General features: G+C 43.5%; 1 pseudogene; it reads left to right on the forward strand.

Moving 5' to 3' along the window:
- The first annotated feature begins 2,078 nt into the window (after nt 1-2,078).
- LOC144797991 (serine/threonine-protein kinase mos-like) lies at nt 2,079-2,819 on the forward strand (annotated as a pseudogene).
- The last annotated feature ends 7,350 nt before the right edge of the window (nt 2,820-10,169 follow it).

Genomic DNA, 10,169 nt, shown 5'->3' on the forward strand with positions numbered 1-10,169 from the left:
ACATCCCCGAAACTCTTTTGGGCTGCGAGCATGACTCTCCCAAATTGAGCGGGCAAGCCGTTCCGGCACTGTTGTTTGCAGACGACAAGATTTTAATTTCCCAGACACCCAGGGGACTCCAAAACCTTTTAAATACTTTTAGTTTGTATTGTCATGACAAGGGATTGGAAATTAATTCCTCTAAAACAAAAATCATGACAATCAACCCTCATAAAGGTTTCAATAAGGTCTTTATGATAAATAATGAACTTATTGATGAGGTCCCAAATTTTAAATACCTGGGCATCATTTTAGACCGTCATATCACATGGAAGACGCAATTGGAGAACTCAAAACTAAGGCTGACCCAAAATCAGTGTCCGATTTTAAAGAGGCATAAGAATAGCCATTTTAAAGCGGTCTCACCAGCTATTGAACTATTCAAATATAAAGCACAATCATCCTCACTTTATGGTGCGGACCTTTGGGCCTATGCCTCAAAGGATACTTTTCGAGTGAGGGAAAACTTGTTTATTAGGCAACTTTTAGGGATTCCAGGGTCAACACCACTGACACCAGTATTATGGGACCTTAATTTTAGGCGTACAGATGACAATGCTTCTCTTCGTCCGCTCCTTTATTGGATCCGTCTATGGTCCGTTGAGGAGCTGACAGATTATAGAGAAGCTTTGAAAGAGATATTGGCCATAAGGAATAGCATGTATTTGCCATGGTTAGAGTACGTCAAGAAATGGTTTGAAAAATTAGGACTAAGTGACTTCTGGTTTGACCCTGATTCCCTCACTAATAGTTCAAAAAAGATTCTGAAGCAAAGGTACTGGGATTACATTAGAGACTCAGTGTTATTAAACCCCAGAATAGGGACTCTAACTTCGAAATTCTTCGAGATTAAAATGACTATGTATTTAGAGCCCCTTATGGATGAAATTTATCCCCCACTTGCCAAAAGTGTATATCTAAAGTTCCGGTATGGTATTCTACAATTAAAAGAGAGAACAACCAGCTGGACTTGTAATAAGGGGTTGGCCGGGGTCGCTGGCTCTGATATATGTGAGCTATGCGAGATGGGGTTGAAAGAGGATGAGTCCCATGTTTTATTTATATGCCCAGCTTATCTAAGAGCCAGGAAAAAATGGCTCAAGCCAATTTGTAAAAGGCTAGGCTTCAGACAAATCAAGGTTGGACTTAGAATTTTTAAGGGTGACACTGCACAAACGATTGTGTTCAGCCTAAGTCGTTTTCTCCTGTGTGAAGCTCTGATTAGGAGGATGAAAAACCTAAAAACTTAAAAAACCTAATGAAACAGGCTACCTTATTATGTTCCATGTTATTAGTCAGCTGCTATATGTTGTTGCTTACTGTCCTGATGTGTATTCTCTTTTTAACAAAACAGTTAAATTATTTTTTATTAAATTCGAATATTAGTGTTCTGTATACTGGAGGGGCCAACCACGAGCTAGTCAATCAAATGGATGGCTTGGAAAATGAACCGAATTTTAGGTATTTATGCAAATGAAATGTGTTGATATGAAATGTTTGGATTTTCTACCCGCTGCTATTGTTTCATTATGTATTATGATGAGTTTATATTGTTACATGATGTATTATGATTGTATGTTTGTATCTTACAAGGTTTTTTAAACCGAATAAAGATTTGAATTGAATTGAATTGATGCACTTCCCTAGCCAATCCCACACGTGATTGGAACAGAGCTTCCAGGTACTTCACCTTTTGGCCAGATTACCATCATTAATTTAGTTTTGTACTCACAGACGTATTACAGGGTAGGGACAATGGCTGAAGCAGAAGAAAAGAGAGCCACGCTCAGCAGAGAAAGGTCCAGTTATAAAGACTTTTAAAGTCAGGGTGTTTGCTTTGCAAAATATGAGGTGGTTAGATTTGGTGTTGGGTTGCTAAGAGTGGGGCTGTGCATGGTGTAGGGTGAGGAAAATCGTACATGGGCTAGGTTTCATGACAGCCCAGAGATCATGTAAATCATGTAGGGCAAGGCATAGAACATGGCAATATAGTGGTGCACTAACTGGTGGTAGGGTAGGCGAGAAGTTGGTAGTGCTGCATGGGCAGGTCAGAGGATCCTGATAGCCTGGGCTCTGTTATGATGGAGTATGTGGGCAGCTGCACCATACACCATGCCATCTATACTAATCAAACCCCCGGAAAGGCCTAGGGTGAAGATGGGCAGCCCTGGGAAATCGGTACTGATGCCGCCAAATGCCTCAGTTACGCCTGCAATGTGGCCCGAGGCGTGATCTTCTTGCACTTGCACAGCCTTTTGCACCTGGCCCTGTAGCCCACCAACGTGCAGCTAGCTTGGCACAGCATCTACACCTGCTGCAAGATCAGCAGCTTTGGCTGCTCGCTGTACCTGCAGTCCCATGAGGCCTGCTTTCATCCTTCCACCACACAATGGATTAGCAGTACCTACACGCACCGTGCCCCGGGCTACTGTGCAGCCTGCCACCCACCCGCAAGTATGACATTTACTCCTTCGCTGTCACCTTGTGGCAGATAGTGAGCCACGAGATGCTCTTCACTGGAGGGTAAAGGCACTATGTGCTCTATGCCGTGGTGGCCTATCACCTGCAGCTGCCCCTTAATGGACCCGCCTTTAGCGGCCCTGGGGCCCAAGGAGCTCTATACAAAGGCATCAATGAGCACGGCTTGGGGGTGAAGTCCGAGGAGAGGCCTGGGCCAAACAGCTCCTGGAGGAGCTCAACAGCATATTATACATGACCCTGGGCTGTATGAGTCACACTTCTCTTTTGCTGACAGCGCAGACTCAGACCCTCCTTGCTGACACTACTAGAATGACATTGCTCCCTTGGGTGGAAGGGCTTGTGTCAGTGACCTATGTAACAATAGGAGTGGGCGGCGGGGACAAACTTCACTACAAGGCAGAGTTGGAGTTTTTTGCCGAACTTCCGCATTCCAGTGGAGCACGGAGTTGGCAAAACTCCTCAAACTACGCTGGCAGACCGGAATTGAATGCCCACCCCATCTAGACTCTTTCACTGCTCTTAGAAAGATAAGGTCAAATGACGTGCATCAAAGGGCTGAGATGACAATGATTCTGCATGAATTGGGAATGATGGCGACTTACATTGCCTAGGATTGAAACGATGGCAACTTCCATTATCCAAGATGGAGTTGGAGCCTTAGGGACTTTACATCATCCCCAGCTTGTATGTGTGAATGTGACACCACAGGGGCTTATCAAACCAAATAGGTTTTATCTAATGTATAGGGAAATCCATGCCCTCAAGTTACTGTGGTCTACAAATGCCTAGGGTAAAATATACACCTGATCAAACCATATCTGTGAGATAAAGCAAAAACAATCAACATACAGAGAATGTAAATGAAGCATAAAACACAGACAATCAATGGATCACAAATGGCAAAAAGGTGTACATATAATCAGTAAACCAGCATGAATACTTATAAACACTGCATCATTTCACATGATTGATGCGTTATATATATATATATCATCATATTTATATCATTAAATTCTATATATATATATATTATCTATCTAGAGGTTTTATGCATGTATGCGTGTTGGCAATTAAACGTGCATGTGACAATATCAAATAGGCCAGATTAAACATGAGTACAGAAATAATAAAGGAAATAGCTTTCTACTGTTCTTACAAGCTGTTGTAATGTATTTATTGAATGCGTGTCGTTGGTCGACTATATGTTGAATTCATCAGAGGACATGTCAACATCATCGGGTGCACAAGCAGCATGTGTGTGGTCTTTGTGAAAACAATACAGAGCATGCTCATCATAGTCTGTGTGTTAGATGGTCCAGCAATTGGTTGGTCGACTGAGGCACTTGTTGGTATTGAGGCTCCTCTCTATCGGGCTCAATGGTGAACAATGAGTGAAAATCAACATTACTTTATTTGGCGTATATATAGCCATAAAAAATACATAAAATGACAAACAGCAACAATGAGTCAAGCCACTTATTGAGCGCTGTGTAAAAAGTGCCACTGGGAATATTCCATGGTAGATTCCATGTTTATACTAGGCCAACTGAGGTTTCCAATGCAATTTCAATGCAGAGAATACAAGGTCCTTCCACAACACTGTATTGTTTCTGCAACTGTTATCAGTAATGACTGCCCTGGTTCCAACCCACAGCAAGTAACATTTGTTAGAAATAAATGGGAACCATTATTCAAGAGTTGATGATGTTTGGGAATGGATGTGTTAGGGGAAACAAATAAAATACAACTTAACCCTGGCATCAAAGCGCTACACATTCCATGCAATGATTTGGTGTCACACAGAAGGAAGTGTCCAAGGGGATTTCTGCTATTTACTGTACTGATGTACACATGGTCATCTTCCGTTTCATGTAATCAGATGCAGCAAAAAGGATATTTCCATGAATGGAACAATTGTGAATTGTGTATGGTTTCATACCAGCCAATAGATTTATATTTTTGAAAGTTTTGAAAATGAAAGTTTGGAATGGGCAGTAAAATAATACTGTGTATTAACCAGGCAATAGGAAGAGTATCACTGACTGTAAATGGTGTGTCTTTAACTTGTTCTATACTCAGTAGGGAGTAAGTTGATTCTTTCTTGGACATTGTTTTTCAGTGAAGGTCAAATTATATGGTTTAAACAGGGCTGTTTCAATTAAACATTGCCAAGGCACAAAACCTGATCTTAGTGTTTGTAGTTCCCGACTTAGTTCTATATTTGCTATTTACTAAGGCTGCCCGCATTGTAATAAACCTAGGTCTCCTTTTATGAGGTCCAAGGCTGAGGACAGACTATGGATTAATGAGTACACTCTTTCAGAAAACATGTTCATTCTATTGTTGATAACTTTAAAATCTGTTTGCTGGTTTTCTTGATCTATTTGTCTAATTCTTTCTGCAGTTTCTTTGTCTGAATATTTGTTTAACTCATTATACATGGCATATATTCCTGTGGTAAGGAATCTTGTATTTCTTTTAGAATGCATTCCCTAAAGAAAGTCAGAAAAATCCATGCTTTGATTAGTTAGAGGATGTGGCCTAATGGCTAGAGTGTAAACCTCAAAGCTGGGGAACTGGGTTCGAGACTTAGCAACAATACTCAACATCCCATGATTCTATGTAAATCACTTATTTTGCCCCCCCCCATGACTAACAAAAAAAATGAATGTGTCAATATATAACGCAACTGGTGCTTATGTAAAGCTGATACATTTGAGTGGAGTTTGCGCTATATAAAACTCCCCCCAAAAATAGGGAAACGTGTTCTTTGACCGCTAAAAGACTAGAGCAGTGTTTCCCAAACTGGGGTCCGTGGACCCCCAGGGGTCCGTGACACATTCCCAGGGGGGTCCGTAAGCAGCAGTTTTAAAAGCACAGCAACCTTTCTTGTATATTTAGCAGCTTTCAAGCAACAATAAAAGTGTCAAGATAATGCCAGTGATTAATGTACCTGCTGGAGAGAGATGAGAGTTTTGTTCAGTGGCAGCTTTGACTTAACTAATGTTGCACAGAGGGTTAATATGCCTACTGCAAAGAACGTGTAACATGCATTTTAAAACACAGTATTTTATGTGCATAGGTCCGTGGTTACTGCTTTTGTCACAGAGATTCTTTTGTTACTGTGCACTTCATAAGTGTAGCAGAGGGACCTATAAACTGTCATCAAAGAGCTGCTTGCAAACTGATTGGTAAATGTTAGTTACTTACAGTGGCGGACGGTGACATTTGCAAGTGGTGGGGGCGTAAACTGATTGACATACTTCACCGTAGCGAGCGAGCCCGAACATTGGCCGATCTAACTGCCAACTTAGCTGAATGTTAGCAAACGTATGTAGTCTTCCGATAAAAAAGACAAGAGGACATATAATTCACAAAAGGTTTGCTGAAACCGAGCAGACATCAAGCAGTTTGTCAGCAGAACCGAAGCATTTACAACAATTGGATTGGCTGGGGTTGGTAAAGTATACCAGTGAAACGTTATGCACAATAATTTGGAAACAACTGAGCAGAGTAAGAATTATTCTAAGTTTCGAGTTTTCACCGTTTCAGACCCGAGTTCCAGGACCCAAGGAACAATGTCCTTTCCTCTGTAAAATATATGTATGTATTGCGATTTATATAGCGCACGTATCACCCGTAGGCATCAAGGCGCTTGCCTTGGGAACCCGTCCTTGTATTCCCCTGTGAGATAGCCCCAGCAGGGTATCCACAAGGTGAAAGCCAGGCATCCCGCCGCGAGGGGCCGTAGTGGAGATTAAGCAAGCTATTGCCCAGAGTCGCAGAGTGTGAACCCGTGAGTCGAGTAGGCACCGGAACGAGAATTATCAAGTCCATGGAATTTTTGAGCCCAAGACCCGGCGAGACGGGGAATTGAACCCTGGTCCAGGACCAATCTCAGCTTCCGGGTCTGCCGCCTCTATCCCCTGAGCCACACTTCTCCACTATGTGTGGTGTTGCTCCTTTGGTTAATTCCAATTACATTGCTTAAACCTGAGCAAGTACAGATGGAGAGAGATAGTTTAATATTGCAAAAAAGGCACATTTCTCTATCAGATCCCGGTTCTCATCAGGATGTGGAAGGGAAAGAAATATACACAATTATGTTGCAGCAAAGAAGTATTAGAGAAGAATTGCACGTAGGGGAAGAAGAACACCTCATACACATGAAATACTTCACTTGGCTCAGCTTCCTGTGATTCTGAGCAAATCACTTACAGCCTGATTCATCAAGGTACCGTTTTGCGAGTCTCTAATAGAGATTCATAAGGAATCGCTATTAGAGACTCGCAAAACGGTATTCATGTAGGAATTGCTAAATTAATAGCGATTCCTACACATTCCTTATTTGCGAGTAGCAAATTGCTACTCGCAAATAAGGAATAACTCCCCATTCATTCCTATGGGCCAAAAGGCCCATAGGAATGAATGGGGAGTATTCCTTATTTGCGAGTAGCAATTTGCTACTCGCAAATAAAATAGCGATTTAAAGGGTGCCAGGGGTGTCCAAAGGACACCCTGTAGCACCCCTTAAATGCAAATTGGAACAGGTGTTGCGCACACACATGTCCAAAGGACATGTGTGTGTGCAACATGCAACTTAGAAAAATGCTTTTAAAAGCATTTTTCTAAGTTTTTGCTATTTACCGAGAGGTCTGACCTCTCGGTAAATAGCGGCCCGAAATTGCGAATTTGCAATTTAAAATTGGTTGATGAATTGCATTTAAGGAATCTCTAATAGAGATTCCTTAAATGCAATTCTTCGCACAATAGCGAATTCTGTAATAGCGAATATTGCATTTGGGATGATGAATCCCAAATGCAATAATTGCGCTCGCAAAGGGCCAGATTCTCAGAATCTGGCCCTTTGCGAGCCGATTTTCGTTTCATGAATCAGGCTGTTAATCTCCCCGAACCTAGCAGAAATGAATGTGCCCTTGTGTAACTTAACAGGGGCTCATGTAAAGCGCTCCAAAACCTTCGGTTCGATTTTGCGCTATATCAATCTGCAACAAAATAATATTTGAATATAGCTGTGTTACTTGACCTTGAAAGCCTTGACTTCTTGACTCGCAGGGGTGGGATGTGTGTGCTTTGTTTTGTGTATAAAGATTATCCAAAAGCCTAAACTAAACCCAGGATTTCAATGCGCACACGTTCATTGACAGCACGCAGACCGGCACAGCCATCATACACTTCGGAGGGGGGGGTTGTTTTTGACACACACTCAGCACTTTTCATAGCGGAGGGCGCAACACCTCGGGCCCCTTCTATATTTAACAAAAGCAAGGAGGGCCATTGGAAATCTGTGATTTTGCGGCAACACCGTTTTCCACATAAGTGTTGAGTTACTGCACTTACCAAATAATTAGTATACTACTGAGGCATAATCTCAAAAATATGTTTCTGGATCAAAAGTTACGAGACATGCAGCGTTTTCATGCGCTGTGGCTGGTCCTTCTCAAAGATTAACTGCCTCGTCGTCTTTCAGTTATTCATTGTTGTTTTGGGGGTCAAACTCAGGTTCTAAGGAGTCAAAACCTTTGCCCAGAAAGCCCACTGACTGTGCAATAATGACCAAATAATGAAGTAATACTGTCACAAGATGTGCAGCATTAGACTACATAATTGCCTTTCCTTGCCACATAAATTAGTCAACTCTGCCCTGCTGCATAATTCGGTCACGTGGGACACAATTTCAGTGGTCGTCCTGAATGAAGACGGCCTTCGGATCAGAAGGTTTGCTATAATATTATAATGCTAGACAGTTGGCTGCCACACGACGTTTTTACATACATTGGGTACATGTATGAGATTTAGAAGCGTTCCACTTCCTACTCAATGTCACCACTTTATTGTGATCACAATGTGTAAAATAGAAGCATTACGCTTGTAATCTGCACTGACCACTCACAACTGCTTCAAAAACAGCATCTTCTAAAACATCCCTACATGGAAAAAGCTGGGGATGCCTTATTCACCAGAATTTACAGTGGGATCCCGGCGTGAAAACAATGATGAAGCCGTGCACTGTGGAAATAAAGAAAGTAAAGGGTATTTCAATCACGTCCAGGCCCGGACTGGCCGTTGTAGGCACCGGGCAATCCCCCGGTCGGCCAGATGGGTGGGGGGCGGTTTTGGGCCCCAGGGGGCCGTTTTTGTTACAGGGCCGCAAAATCGGCCGAAAACCGGCCCTGGCAAAGAGTGTGGTCGCACCCCCAGGGTAGAGGGGGGGCCGGCTGAGCACTTTGCCAGGGCCGATTTCGGTTCCCAGTACGGCCCTGATCACGTCCTGACCTTGAGAATCATTTCATTGACAAATGCCTTATCTCATGTTTCGCTGCTTCACCAGGCTGCCTTTCAAAAGCACAAGCACAGCTTCATACGCTAATGCCCGCTCCATCTACAAGGTTTCTGTCATTACTAAGGGGGTAAATGGATGCGGAGGGGGGGAGAGGGGTGGTGAAGATTTCTTGGCGTGAAACTAACAAAAAGATTTTTTTCTGGCAAGTACTGGCTGTTGCTTGTACTTCAGTTTCAGCACGCTCGCTACCTCAAACCAGCATTGAGAAAGCTAACAGTCGGCAGATTTTCCCACCAAAATTCTAGTAAGGTTTTGATATTTAAACCTGCCCTGGCATTGGTTTGGCAAACATCGGGAATTTCATAAATGTTAAAGAAAAACCACTGGTAAAAAAAAACCATACAAAGATAGATTTTTGAACGAGGAATTCCATGCAAAAACCTAAGAGGGTAGGATTTTCCTGCCGAAATAAAGAGGTAATGTGTGTTTAATTCGATAGACGGACACTATTTGGTGTAAGTTTCACTTTGGTTTTATTTCAGTAGACGGAAGACGGGTCAGGTTCACACCACAGAACTGAGCAGCAGAGAGAAAGCACGTCCGTATTTGGGGCTAGGAATCTTTCATGCACAATCGAACTCGACTCCCGATGCCTGGCTGAGCCTGTGTAGGTAACTTACAGGCCTGGCAGCCAGCAGCAGCAGGACTGCAGGACTCAGAGGTGTTGAGGACGGTCCATTCTGGCAGCGCACTCGCATGGATTCGCCCCTAGGCCCTACCCTACTACCAGGAATATAATAATTATAAACTTAATTAAGGGCCCCAACGCCGCCCCCACCCAGCCGAGCGGCGGACTCCCACTCTGTGACGCTGTGACTACTTCCTTACTTTAACTGTCGTCGTCGAACGATGATCTCATAATCATGAACCGAACCAAGGACGTCACTGCCTCAGTCACCACACACACCACGAGCGGAACTAGCAATAGGTGCTGGGCTGCTGCTGGGCAGTAGGAGGAGGACAGAAGCACGTCACAAGCCACAATGTCTCTCTGGTGCAGTGATGTCTGCTGCGCTGCAACGTCGTCACACCAGCGAGGCACGTCACAAAAAATGGCCAATCACTGTCTGCATGGCATCACATAAGCCACAGTGATTGGCCATAACAGTTGTTACCCAATAACCACTACACACCACCCACGCGCGGACCCGCCATCCAATGCTTCTTATGCCTGCCCTCAGGCTCAAGGCTGCACGGTGTTTCAGCCAATCCAGGCACTGCATTAGCAGCGCCAGGATTGGCCAGAGCAGGTGTGCTCTCTGCCCCGCCTCCCCGCTTCTGCTCG

Source organism: Lissotriton helveticus, chromosome 12, assembly GCF_964261635.1.
Source record: "Lissotriton helveticus chromosome 12, aLisHel1.1, whole genome shotgun sequence".
Classification (NCBI taxonomy): Eukaryota; Metazoa; Chordata; class Amphibia; order Caudata; family Salamandridae; genus Lissotriton; species Lissotriton helveticus.